This window comes from Pelecanus crispus, chromosome 17 (genome assembly GCF_030463565.1).
Source record: "Pelecanus crispus isolate bPelCri1 chromosome 17, bPelCri1.pri, whole genome shotgun sequence".
Classification (NCBI taxonomy): Eukaryota; Metazoa; Chordata; class Aves; order Pelecaniformes; family Pelecanidae; genus Pelecanus; species Pelecanus crispus.
The window spans coordinates 9439984-9453345 of NC_134659.1; positions in this window are offsets into that span (position 1 = coordinate 9439984).

Sequence of the window (13362 nt, forward strand, 5' to 3'; positions counted from 1 at the left end):
TGCTTTTCCTCCGCAAAGACAGCGCGTGAGTTCCTGCAAGACCGGAAAGCAGATCTTGTCAGAGAGCGGCCCATCCCCTCTGTGGAGCGTCTGAGTTCAGCAAGGAGGAAAGACACACGTGCCTTCCCTGCTTTGCGAGTGCTTCCCTTCCACATGAGGTTAAGCAAAAGGCAAAGGCAGGAGGGAAGTACGGGAGCCCTGGCTGTTAGGAAAATGAGTGCAGGTAACATGAGGTCGGCTGATGCTTCTGCACAGAACCAATTCGAGCTCAGGAAACTTCTCTTACCGCAGGGTCCTCAGGTCTGCTGCAGGCACACGCGGCAGCTCCTGAGAGGGAAAAACGCTTCGTTAGAGCATCTACTACCAGCGCCTCTGGGGCTTCCCGGGAGAGGCTTCCCTAGGAAGAGACGGCACAAGCTGCTGCCTCTCTGGGCCACCCTGCGTGGCAGCAGAAGAGCCCACGGTTTATCCAGCCACTGTCAGCAACGCTCCGTTGCATGAGGTGACTGTGCTACAAGAATCACTGACCTCTATCAGTGCCTTTGCCTGCATTGTCCACGCTGGCAGTGAGGTCCCGCAGTAAACAGCAGCTGCAATTCACATCAGCAAGAGACAGTTATTTTCCTGGAGCTGCTAGTGATCCCTGCGGTCGCGTTGTCTCCTCCGTGTTGCCTTGGGGGTGGGGCAGCAGGTTAGCTGAGGCAGTGGGGAATGTGGGGTGGCAGAGAGAGGACGCGCCTCTGGCCGGGAGCCATCAGGCCAGGTTTGAGGGGACTGCGCAGCCGTGATCCTCAGGTGTGCTCAGGTGTGCACACCTGGTAGTCCAAAAGCCAGTCCTCATCAAGGACATCCTCAGGAAGAAGCAGTTGGGCCGTGGGAGTTGCCACACATACTGGCCCAAAAGGAAAGCTGGCCAGCTGAAAGCTGGCATCCAGCACAGCCAGGCTGTTGCTCTCGGGTGTTTGCCCATGAAAACTCACCAAGAGCCACTGGGAGCAACAGGAAGAAGACTTTCAAGAACCTCTTCTTCTGCAGGGCCATCTTTTGCCTGGAAAAGAGGGAGTCCTGTGGCTGTCAATGATCCAAGTCTTGGGCAAACCCCTTCAGCGGTGGATTTCCCTTTTCAGGCCAAAAAGCCGCTGTTGTGGAAGCCTGCTGCTGACAGAGAGCTGACAGAGCGGCGCCCAGGAGGAACACAATTTCTGTCCACACCGTTCAACACTGACGGCAGATCTTCCCCAAAGGAAGGGCTCCAGGAGCACCTTCTGAAAGGGAATGAAAATAATCCAGGGAAGTAAAGAGGCCGAGCAAATGAAGACAGCTTTTCAGCAGTCTTTCTGGTGTGGACCTTACTCAGGCCTGTTCTCACTTGCGATCACACAGATCTCTCTTAGGGGTGTTTTTCCGTACAGCTGGGAAGCGCAGGAGCCTTGTCTGCCTTTCCTCCCAGAGCCCTCCCAGACCTGTGCGGTCTCTTGCCAGAGCTGGGGAAAACCCTTCCCCTGTGGAGGCTTGCCTCTGCACCTGAGTGTCTGGCTACGTGGCAGTTTGTCCTACCGTAGCCAAGGTTTGGGGCTGCGGCAAATGCGTGGGAGTGCGACTGCCAAGGGGCTCTGCTCTTGGGTCTCCCTGAGAACGGCCACAGCCCGACCAGCGCCCGAGCTTCGGCACCCGCGTGGGAGCCCTGGGCTGCTGGCTGGGGAATACCCTCTGCTCTCCCTTCTCCTTGCACTGGCCCTCAGACATCCCCTTTCTCCGCCCCCCCGTCCACAGCAGCAACATGTAGTACGTACACGGCGAAGATGCACGTGCTCAGCAGATGTCTCCATGGGGAGACAAGGGCACCTGCCGGATGGCAAGTAAGGCGGAAGACCGTCCCTGGGCAAAGAAACCAGAGAAAAGTTAGGCCTGTCTCTTGAGGTCTCTTCTCTAGGATGCCCAGCCACGCGTGTTTCAGCCCCCTGCGGGGAGGCGGGCACCCAGTCCTACACACTCCCCCCCTGGGCCAAAGAGCAGGGCAGCCTGCACTTCTCCTGCCACTTGCGACATTTGGCCAGAGCTCTAGCACAGCGCAGCTCTCCAAGTTCACCCCGGAGGACTTCACAGCACGCAGCAGTGCTGAGCTTACTTGCAATTTCTGTGGCCTTGTCGCGCCACCTGGCAGGGCCTTGAGTGGCTGAGCTGGGAGTTGACATCACCAGCTCCATCTCCACGCAGAGATTCCTGTGGGAGGACAAAGACAAATGCTGGTTGCGCACCGAACCCACACCGCGGGAGCGAAGGCGGGCAGGAGTAGCCTGAGCAGAGGCCCTCGCCAGAGGACGGGCCGTCCCAGCAGCAGCGAGAGAGGGCAGCACAGCTGGGCTGCTTCCAGCGGTCCCCCCGCTCTCCTTTCCCCATCCTTTGCTTTAGAGGCCTGCAGTGGGAGAAGAGGAAGCAAGCTGGCAGCAGCAGTCCCCCGCCTTGGGAAGCCCACCCGGCAGCACAGCCCGATTCTCACCCCGTCTCTTGCCTGCTCCCTGGCCCCTGGCACCAACCTGCCCCTCGGCAGACACCTCTGAGTAGCCATGTGGGGAGGGGGCACAGGCTGCTGTCCCCCACCGTTGGGCCCCCCACCTCTTCCCTGGGCGCTGGCGGTCTCCCGCCCCCTCTCCTCCCCAACACAGCTGCCCCCCTCAGCCAGGCAGGACCACGCCTCAACGTCCCCGAGCAGGCCGGTGCCAGGTCCTCCCTCTTGCTTGGCCTCCGCGTGCAGCAGAATCTCCCCGTGCAGCAGGGCTGGGCTCTGACCCCTGCAGCACAAGGCTACCGCCTCCCCTGACGCCCCTGCTGCACGCTGGCTCTTGGCCGGGAGAGTGAGCCAGGCTTTCAGTCGAGACCCATCGCCACGCCAGGGGGGGCTTCGCGAGCCACGGGGCTCTTCTTCAGAAAACCTCCGCCAGCTTCCCCATGCTGCTCCGCACCCCACTGCCCGTGTTAGGCCACATCTGTGCTACCACCCCAACCTGACGCCCCGGGCAGGAGCAGCCCGTGTCGTACCTACTCGTCTGGCAGCGGCTGGGCCCCGCTGCCTCCCCTGCCGGCTGTTGGTTGGCCCTGCTCCCCACGGAGCCTTTGGAGGCCCCTTGGCGTCTTCTCCGGGGGGACCTTCCCCTCGCCATCTCTGGGCAAAGGCAGGCTGCCCGCTCGGCTCTTCCCCTCAGCCCCAGCAGCGTGGCCTGCCCAGGCGCAAACAGCTCCGGCAGCAGCCCCACGCCGCCCCGCAGCAGGAGCTGTCCTGCCCAGGGCAACAGCCACACGGCGACTGTGGGCTCCTTCCCCGTGCGCCACAGGGCTGTGCGGGTGGCCAGCTCTGAGCTCACAGTGGCGGCTCTGACGTCACACTGGGGCTCCCCAGGGCTGAGCAGGGCGAGGAGACCCTGTGGGCTCCCCTGGGGCAACACGGCTGCCACCGTCCCGGGCACGAACCCTGCCACGCTCCCTTGTGTGCTGGTTTTGGCTGCAGTAGAGTTAATTTTCTTCATAGCAGCTAGTATGGGGCTGTGTTTTGGATTTGTGCTGAAAACAGCGTTGAAAATGCAGAGATGTTTTCATTATTGCTGAGCAGTGCTTATAGAGTGCCAAGGCCTTTTCTGCTTCTCACCCCACCCCACCCCACCAGCGAGTAGGCTGGAGGTACACAAGAAGTTGGGAGGGGACACAGCTGGGATAGCTGACCCCAGCTGACCAAAGAGGTGTTCCGTACCACATGACGTCACGCTCAGCAGATAAGGCTGGGGGAAGAAGAAGGAAGGGGGGCACGTTCAGAGTTAGGGCGTTTTGTCTTCCCAAGTAACCGTTACACACGCTGGAGAGCCCTGCTTTCCTGGAGATGGCTGAACACCGGCCTGCTGATGGGAAGTAGTGAATAAATTCCTTGTTTTGCCTTGCTTGCGTGCACAGCTTTTGCTTTACTTATTAAACCGCCTTTATCTCAACCCACGAGCTTTCTCACTTTTCCAATTCTCTCCCCCATCCCACCGGGGGCGGGGAGTGAGCGAGCGGCTGCGCGGTGCTTAGCTGCCGGGCTGGGGTCAAACCACGACACCGTGCCAGGCGGCTGCCTGGCCTGGCCTGCCGGGCAGGGTTCCAGCTCTCCTGGGCATGCCCAGGAAACCAGAAAAGGTGCTGGAAAGGGGGCTTTGCTCTCGCTCCATGGGACAGCTGCTTCCGGCAGCGTTTCTCCTCTCGGAACCGTTTTGTACGCCAAGAAGAAAAAACCCAGTAGGGCCAGATGTGCTGTCAGGGGCCCAGCAATACGTCTGTTAACACAAGGACCATTTTTTTTTTTTTTCCCCTCACCCTTGCTGATTCTGCCTTGACTTCCCTCGTTTGAAATAGGAGTGTGCTCCTTCCTTGTCTTGCAGTGGCCTGGAGAGCCCAGGAGGGTCCCTGCACGGGGGCACAGGCTGCGCTGAGGGCACTGGGCAGCATGGCCCGTACCAGGGTCCCAACATGGCAGCACGGGGACACAGGGCGTATGGCGCACAGCCCCGCCATGGCCCACCTCACTGGCCAGTGGCAGCCCCACACCCGTGCAGGGCCAAGCTGTGCTGGGGCGGTGCGGGGCTCCAGCTACTCAGCCATGCCACCCGCTTTCGCAGGGGAGCACAAGGTGCCCGTTTCCCCACGGGCAGCCCAGGCCTGCCCGCACCCCTGTCCTCTTTGAGTTGCTGGAACTCCCCGGACAGCTTTTTGGACAGTTTTTCCACAGCCGAGACGCAGGTCCGTAGGGCGGAAGAGAGACCTTCTTTGTATTGCCGGAGTTGGCCAGCCAATTCATCCACCGGTGGTTCCTCTCCGTCTTTCCAGGTCATTGCTGCCAAGGAGTTTGCATGCAACGATGGTGCGCTCCATACAAACTTCCGCCGTATGGGTCGTGTGCACCTGACTTCATCTGGATCTTTGGATAACTGCTCGTTGTTCAGGTCATCATAAACCAGCTCCAGCGTGGCTAATTCCCTCAGGTACTGGGTACCTCTCTCCACGGCGGTCCACTTGCCTGGGTGACATAGAACGTCCTCCTGGCGTAGCCGCCGGGCCTATTGTTTTGTCATCAGATCCAGAGAGCTTCTCTTCCCCTTGAGGGTTCTGAATAGTGCTGAACAGGGCTCGGCAGGCATGGGCCAGGCCCCAGCACAGTGACTGCAGTGATTTGCACTGGACACACACAGTCCAGTGTCTCTCTGGAGCTGCCAGCGTGACAACATACTTCTTCCAAATGCTTGACTAGTTTGTCAGGATTCTGCGCTTGTTCAGAGGTGAAGTTCCAAGACGCTGGAGGTGCCCACTGTCCTAGGTACTTGCCCATGCTATCCCACATACCCTGCCACTCATACCTACCCAGCCTTGGGGCAGATCGCTGCATGATATTCTTAAATTGCTTATTAACCTTAGACAAAACCGAAACAATATTCCCAAGAAATACCAGTAGAAATACCTTAATTACCCAAGGATGCTCAAGATACTGAAAAGTTATTGTAATGAAGGAGGAACCACAGAAGAAGGTGGCGAAGGTGCCATTCTCTATTTGCTCCACAGAAAACCTCTCAGAGGAAGCGGTATAACTGCTAATTGTCTCTATGAGGCGGTACCGGAAGTACAGTAATGGCTTCAGTACAAAAACCCAAAGACCAGATTAAGCGCCAGGCCGGTGTTTTAATAACAAATCTACCAGGCCAAACATCGCTAATCACTGCAGAGCACAGCAAACTGCAAAACTCAACACCAGTCTTTAATTTAACATGTACAGCGAAAAAAAGGAGCATGGTGCAGATCAGATAAACTAATACCGAGACCAGATGAATCAATATTGTGACCGGCAACTGTTAACAGATACACATTCCTTAATGCGCGCTGGTTAATCTGTTATTATCTCAAGCCGTTCGTGCCCCACGTTGGGCGCCAAAAAGGACTGTCGTGGTTTAGCCCCAGCCAGCAACCTGGAACCACACAGCCGCTCGCTCACTGCCCCCCGGTGGGATGGGGGAGAGAATCCAAAGAGTAAAAGGGAGAAAACTCATGGGCTGAGATAAGAACAGCTTAATAACTGAAATAAAATAAAGTGAAATAATAACAACCACAACAACAATAAAAAGCATATACAAAGCAAGTGATGCACAAGGCGATTGCTCACCACCCACCGACCGGTGCCCAGCCAGGCCCCGAGCAGTGGTCACTGCCCCCCCCCCGGCCAACTTCCCCCCGCTTCCATACTGAGCATGGCGTCATATGGTATGGAATATCCCTTTGGCCAGTTTGGGTCGGCTGTCCTGGCTGTGCTCCCTCCCAGCTTCTTGTGCACCTGGCAGAGCACGGGAAGCTGAAAAGTCCTTGACTTAGTGTAAGCACGACTTAGCAGCAACTCAAACATCAGCGCGTTACCAGCGTTATTGTCATACTAAATCCGCCACACAGCACTACACCAGCTACTAGGAAGAACATTAACTCTATCGCAGTCGAAACCAGGAGGGTGCAGGAGGGCCCTGGCTGCAAAGGCTGCCCGGGGGGCTTGCGGCGGGCTGGGCGGCTCTCGCACTCGTGGGGCAGGGCGGTATTTGGGCGTGATGCTCTGGGTAGGAACGGGCCTGTGGGCAGCTGCCCAGGGCCACCGTGCCCCCTCCTCCTCAGCAAGATGCCCGAGAGACCACAACAGCTCCTCCAGGCTCACCCAGAGACCCCAGTGGCTTCTTTGGGATGAGCCAGGAACCCTGCTAACCCCGCATGAGAACCCCCAGAGCATCCTGGGACGCCCGCTCACCAGCCCCATCTCTCAGGAACCCCTTGGCATCCTCCAGCAACCCCCAGGGAATGCTCCTGCTACCCTGACCCCCTCCCAATACTACATGCTGTTAGACAGCTGCCAGGAGCACGGCGTTCTAACCCTCCCCATCCCTGGAATCCTTTGGACGAGCTTTCCAAGTGGACAGCGAGACTGGCTGCCCGGCGTGTCCTTCATGGAGAAGGCGCTACCCCCCAGGACACGATGCCCATATGATAGCAACAGCAGGAGGGAAAACCCAAGTGTTGCAAAACGCAGCGCCTGGGGGACCCAAGAGCCTAGCCCTAGTGTTAGATGGTGTAGCCCATGACGAGAACACCCCAAGGGCTGCAGAACCGGACAGCCTCTCTGGGAACCCGAGAGACGGTGGTCTGTCAAAAGGAAAGACGGGTCAGGGTCATCCAAATGCCACAGAGAGGTCAGAATTACAAGGGGCGAAACGCTCGGAAATTCCCCATCGACACTCATCCACGTGACACAAAAGGACCCCCGAAAGAGAGTAGCGGAATCTAGAGCGGGGACGTTCATGGGCTGAGGAATGGGGTTTCCGTCAGGCCAGTCAGACAGGCTCCCCACACCCGTTTTACAGAAACTGTGGGTTAACTGACAAACCGACAGCCTGGATGCTGCAAAGGTGCTAGGCCAAATTGTTCCGTCTGCTCCTGCGGCCCCACTATCGGGAAAGCAAGGGAGGAGCTCCCCAGCCCCGGCCCTGGGACCCCGGAGAGCTGTCCCAAGGCTTGTTGCTCGCCCCACCACCCGCGCCCGCAGGCTGCCCGGTGCCATGGCCGCGGGGCCAGAGAAGGGCGCTGCAGTGGCTGGCGGGGGGCCCTGCCTGTCAGCGCCTGGCGGGCGCCATTGGCTGAGAGGCCGGCAAGACGGTGGGCGGGCGGGCCCCCGCGCGAGCTCCTGCAGAGCCTGCTCTGGGGGCGGGTGGCAGTCTCCCTGTCCTAAAGTGAAGCCGGGCCCTTCTGCCTGCCCTAGGCCGGTGCCGCTTGCGGAGCCTCCCGGGGCTGCGGGAGAAGGAGCGGTGCCAGGCCGGGCCTCTCCGCTCTAGACTAAATCTTAGGAATGCTTAATAGCTTCCTCATTTTTGAGAAAATAATGAGTAGATGTTCTAACGTTTTCCACACGCTCCTGCCCACCCCCAGTGGACCTTCTTGCGCACCCCACTTTGGAGACAAAGCTTCTACACCGATCTGAATTGCCACGTCCTTTTTTATTTTTTCCCCTTTTTCTTCTTTGTCGTGTTTGTCCTCCTTTTTGTTCTCTCGTTTCAGTCGAGGCCTTCTGGTTTTGCCATCTTCCCGTGGACCTGCACTCGATAAATGCAGGTGTACGCTGGGTTTCCCCAGTTGCTCTTCACGAGAAGTTTGACGTATGAAAAGGCTCTGGGGAGTGGCGCGTTCTGTGAAGAAAAGAGGGCAAAGGAAACCGGGGTGTTAAGAGCGACAGTGCAATCAGCGTATCTCCCCCTGCCAGCCCTGCTCCTGCTCAGCAACAAGCTGCTGAGAGTGGGTGGGAGCAGCTGTGGAAATCTGAGGCTCGCTGCTGGTACCGGGGCTGCTGGGGAGGCTGGGGACACGGGACGGGGAGGGCACCTGGCATCCTCTGCGTGCCGGCCCGGCTGGGGCTCAGCCTCCCTTCCCTCTGCCCCTTCCGTCTGCTGCTTGCTCTGTGCTGACAGAGAGGCCGGAGAGGCGCTCCTATGCGCGGGGCAGCTGTGTGCAACCCCACCAAGCTCCCGCTGTCTGCTCTGCCTGCTTTCCTCCTGTCCTCCTGGTAGGCGGGAGAGCACCGGGAGAGAAGGGGTGTGCTGTGCTGGGAGGAGAGGACACTGCCCAGCCTGCCAGCAGGCCGCAGGACGGAGCGACGGTGCTGCCTGACGCCTTTGGCCACCCGGCGTCCCTGTTTCTCCACGGCACGAAGACGTTGCTTGGGTGGAGTGGCCGCGTGTGCAGCTGGCTCCGCTGAAGGCAGTGGGTGCAGCCAGGGATCTCTCGGGACCCGTGCTCCCACGGGCCCGACCCTGCCCTTGCTATCCTTTTGCTACCGCCACCACCACGAGCTACTCAGCCCTCCCAACCCCGCCAGGTCTCTCTCGGCGGTGGTCCGGGCCGCTCTGCCCAGGGAGAAAGCATTCACGCTCTTCCTGCCACGGACTTGCAGGCAAACCTGTTTGGCGCGCTGGCATCTTGCCCCCATGCGTGGACTGGACCGTACCTTCAGAGGGAAGGTCTGAATGGCCTCTTTTGCCACGTTGTACGTGAACGTCCCAAGGAGAGTTTCCTCTTCTCTGTCCGCATCCACTCCCTCAGGGGCAAAGCACAAGGAGAGCAGCTCAGACTCGTCCCGACAGAGAGGGAACGTAGGCGCTGGACCAGCCCTGTGATCTACCCAGGCTCTGCTGGGCCTCTAGCAGTAGTCTAGCACTGGTTGTGGTGGAGCTCAGTCTCCGCCTTGAGTTTTGGTCAAGAACCCTGTGGTGCTTGGCCAGAACAAGTCTTAAGAGAGGGGTGAAGCCTCTAGAGCCCTTGAAGCATCCCGCTAGAGCACTGCAGTGCTCAGGAGAGAGCAGGACACAAACCTCAGAGGATGCACGCAAGCAAGCAAGGCCCTGTCATGGCTTTCCCGCAGGGCCAGATCCCCGCCAGCAGCACCCAGCAGAGACTTACAAAGACAGCGACATCTCTGGGCGCGCTGGTGACAGTCCCAGAGGGGGAGACTTCTTTGGAGATGTGCTGCACAGTGACGGCAGTCAGGTGGACTCGTGCTGGCAACCTGATGACCACCTGGCCCTGATGTCCTTGTAAAGGCCGGCAGTTTCCTGGGGAAACATCTGGCTGCAACCAGAACGCGAGAGCAATGAAGTGTGAGAGAGCGTTGGGGCCAACACAACTGCCCACGTAGCTTGAAGCGCAGGCGCCGGTGTGTCTGTGGGGTCAATAACTGGTCACACCCAGTTATTTTGTGTTTGTTTTCTTTATTTCTAAAAGGTTCCCTTTGCCTCGCCATCCACAGTGGTTACAGGAATTTAAAGGCTAGCTTCTGCAAATGTGCTTTGACATCAACAGGTCTTCTCCTATGCTGAGGTCTAAGCATGCCCCTTAAACACCCTATAGAACTGTCATCTAAATTGGGTTTTCAATGTCAGACAGCAGACACTGGTAATCCTCACACTGTGAGACAAGGTGGACAGTTCATTGAATTCCCTGCCCCTGAAGAACAAACACCACAGTTTGTTTTCAGTTGGCCTTGGGAAACCCTGTCCAACGTACCAGGGTGGCAGCAGCCCACTGAGGCCACGACCTCTCTTCTGTGTGAGCAGGAAGGACCCCAGCCATGGCAGCAGCTCCTCCAGAACAGAGCGGGGAGGAACGACACAAGCCGGGATGGTGTGGTGGGACCCGGTGCATGCCTGTCGCCCACTGAGCTGGGGCAACGTGTGAATTCATGCAAGTACTTCCCTGAGATCTCTTGAAGCAGCTCTGTTTGAGCCACAGCTGTGGCTCAGAGAGCAGTACCTGCTGGAGATGACGGTGGCTGACAGGTATGTGCTCTTGTAACACGGGACAATCCCAGCTGCGGGCGCAGCCCGTGGGGTGAGCCTGCAAGCTGCCCGCTCCCTGATCTGCTCACCGCAGTGGCAATCTTGTTAGCACACATCCCCCAGGAGCACAGCACAGCTGCAGCCTTCACACTGGGGATGTACACACAGCCCCACGTGCTATCATACATGAACCTGGTCCCACGGACATATGTGCCAACTTACACATGCCCTGGCAGCGCAGGGTGTCTGCACACACCAAGTTGTACGTCCAACTATGCTAACCCATGCGACTTTCCCCTCTGCGCATCTGTATGTACACAGACATACCGCCCCCCCGCCGCCTTCTCCTTGCAGCGCAGGGTATCTCTGTGCCATGCCCAAGGCTGAACAGCCAAACCATTCCGGAGAAGAGTGGGGTTTGTCACCACCCCTCGCCCCAAGAAGTGGCTGTCCACCCCACGCAGCTGCCAAAGCTCACCCACCACCGCTGGCAATTCCCATCAAAGACCCCGTTCCACAGAGCTCGTTTGATCATTGGGCTCAGTCTCCCAGCTGAGGCTTTATCTTGGCCCTCCAGGCACAATGGGATCCAGCAAGTATCCGCTTCAAGGATGGAAGCACGCAGCATCATCTGCTGAAAAGCGTATGCAGTGTGCATCTGGGGAAAGAAACTCTGCAGCTATCTAATCCATAGAGATTGACTGCAGAGCTCAGGGAGCTGCAGCAGTGGGAGCAAGAGCAGGATTCAACCACAGAGACATTTCCTTGACTGACACTGTGCAGCAGCATTAGAGACTGTCTGCCTGGGAGACCTGAGAGGAGAAATCAGCTCTGTCATAGCTACCGCAAGGTGCTTGGACTTAAGAGGCAATGCCCGTTCAGGGGAACGCAATGCTGTTATTTGCTGAATCCTTATGCTATTAGCCAGGATCCCTGCACAAACCAAAAAGGCATTTTGGAGTCAGCCTACCACCCCACCAGCACGGTCCAGCAGCGCCTGGGCAGGGCAGGCCCCGGCTGCCGCAGGATGTGTGCTGGGAGGTGCTGGTCCAGCCTGGGCTCAGCCCATGGATGCCATCTGCCGTTTGGAGCACCAGGAGGAGAATGGGAGCCCGTCCAGCACCACTCAGCCCAAACAAGCACAGCACTGCTTAAAAACAAACAACCCACAAAGTCAAGGTGCATCCGATTCACCTCCCTGCTCCCCAGCCTTGGCTCACGGTAACATCTCCATCACCTGGAGGGCAGGCACAGCCCTTTTGTTTCAAACCCAGGCCCAGCCAGCATGGATTCATGAAAGGCAGGTCCTGCTTGACCAAGCTGATCTCCTTTTATGACCTGGTGACCCGCCTGGTGGATGAAGGAAAGGCTGTGGATGTCATTTACCTGGACTTTAGCAAAGCCTTTGACACAGTCTCCCATAATATTCTCCTTGGGAAGCTGGCAGCTCATGGCTTGGATGGGCGTAGTCTTCACTGGATAAAAAACTGGTTGGGTAGCCAAGCCCAGAGAGTAGTGGTGAATGGAGTTAAGTGCAGTTGGCAGCCGGTCATGAGCGGTGTTCCCCAGGGCTCTGTTTTGGGGCCAGCCTTGTTTAATATCTTTATCGATGATCTGGATGAGGGGATTGAGAGCAGCCTCAGTAAGTTTGCAGATGACACCAAGTTGGGTGGGAGTGTCGATCTGCTGGAGGGCAGGATGGCCCTGCAGAGGGACCTGGACAGGCTGGATCTATGGGCCGCGGCCAACTGTATGAGGTTTAACAAGGCCAAGTGCCGGGTCCTGCACTTGGGTCACAACAACCCCATGCAGCGCTGCAGGCTTGGGGAAGAGTGGCTGGAAGCTGCCTGGCCGAAAAGGAGCTGGGGGTGCTGGTCAACAGCCAGCTGAACATGAGCCAGCAGTGTGCCCAGGTGACCAAGAAGGCCATCAGCATCCTGGCTTGTATGAGGAATAGTGTGGCCAGCAGGAGCAGGGAGGTGATTGTCCCCCCTGTACTCGGCGCTGGTGAGGCCACCCCTGGAATACTGTGTCCAGTTTTGGGCCCCTCAATACAAGAAAGACATTGAGGTGCTGGAACGTGTTCAGAGAAGGGCAAGGAAGCTGGTGAAGGATCTGGAGCACAGGGCTTATGAGAAGCAGCCGAGGGAACTGGGATTGTTTAGCCTAGAGAAGAGGAGACTGAGGGGAGACCTTACCGCTCTCTACAACTACCTGAAAGGAGGTTGTAGTGAGGTGGGTGCTGGTCTCTTATCCCAAGTAGTTAGTGATAGGACGAGAGGAAATGGGCTTGAGCTGCGCCAGCGGAGGTTTAGGTTGGATATTAGGAAAAATTTCTTTACGGAAAGGGTGGTCAGGCATTGGAACAGGCTACCCAGAGAGGTGGTGGAGTCACCATCCCTGGAAGTGTTCAAAAAACAGGTAGATGTGGCACTTTGGGACATGGTTTAGTCTAGTCTACCCTTGATTGGTTTAGTGTGGACTTGTTAGTGTAGGTTAATGGTTGGACTGGATGATCTTAAAGGTCTTTTCCAACCTAAACGATTCTATGATTCTATGAAACAAAAGCAGATTATCTCCTGCAGCCTCGGATTTCCCACAGTACTAGGAACAACACAGAGAAGGGCAGGATTCAGGGTGCAGTTGTGAGAACCGTCAGTGGAGAGACTTAATCCTCCAGCTCGTGTCTGCCAGCGTGCTGGAACTAGCGAATGCCACCATCAAGCCTGTAGAGGTAATGGGAAAGCTCGGAGGATTTCCCCTGCTCCTGGAGGGAATCTCAACCCACTAGAAGGGATTTCCCATGAGCTGAGAGGAGCCAGGCTGCTGGTTCTCAGAGGCTGGGTGGCTGGCAAGAAGGTGGTTGTTGCTGGAGTCCCACAGTATCTCCTTCCAGTCTTTGATGAGCCTAGAAGTGACTTTAATAACCTGGTGCTGCCTAACAGCTCGCTGCTGATTGCTGGGCACCCATCAGCTCGACAAGGGAGAGATG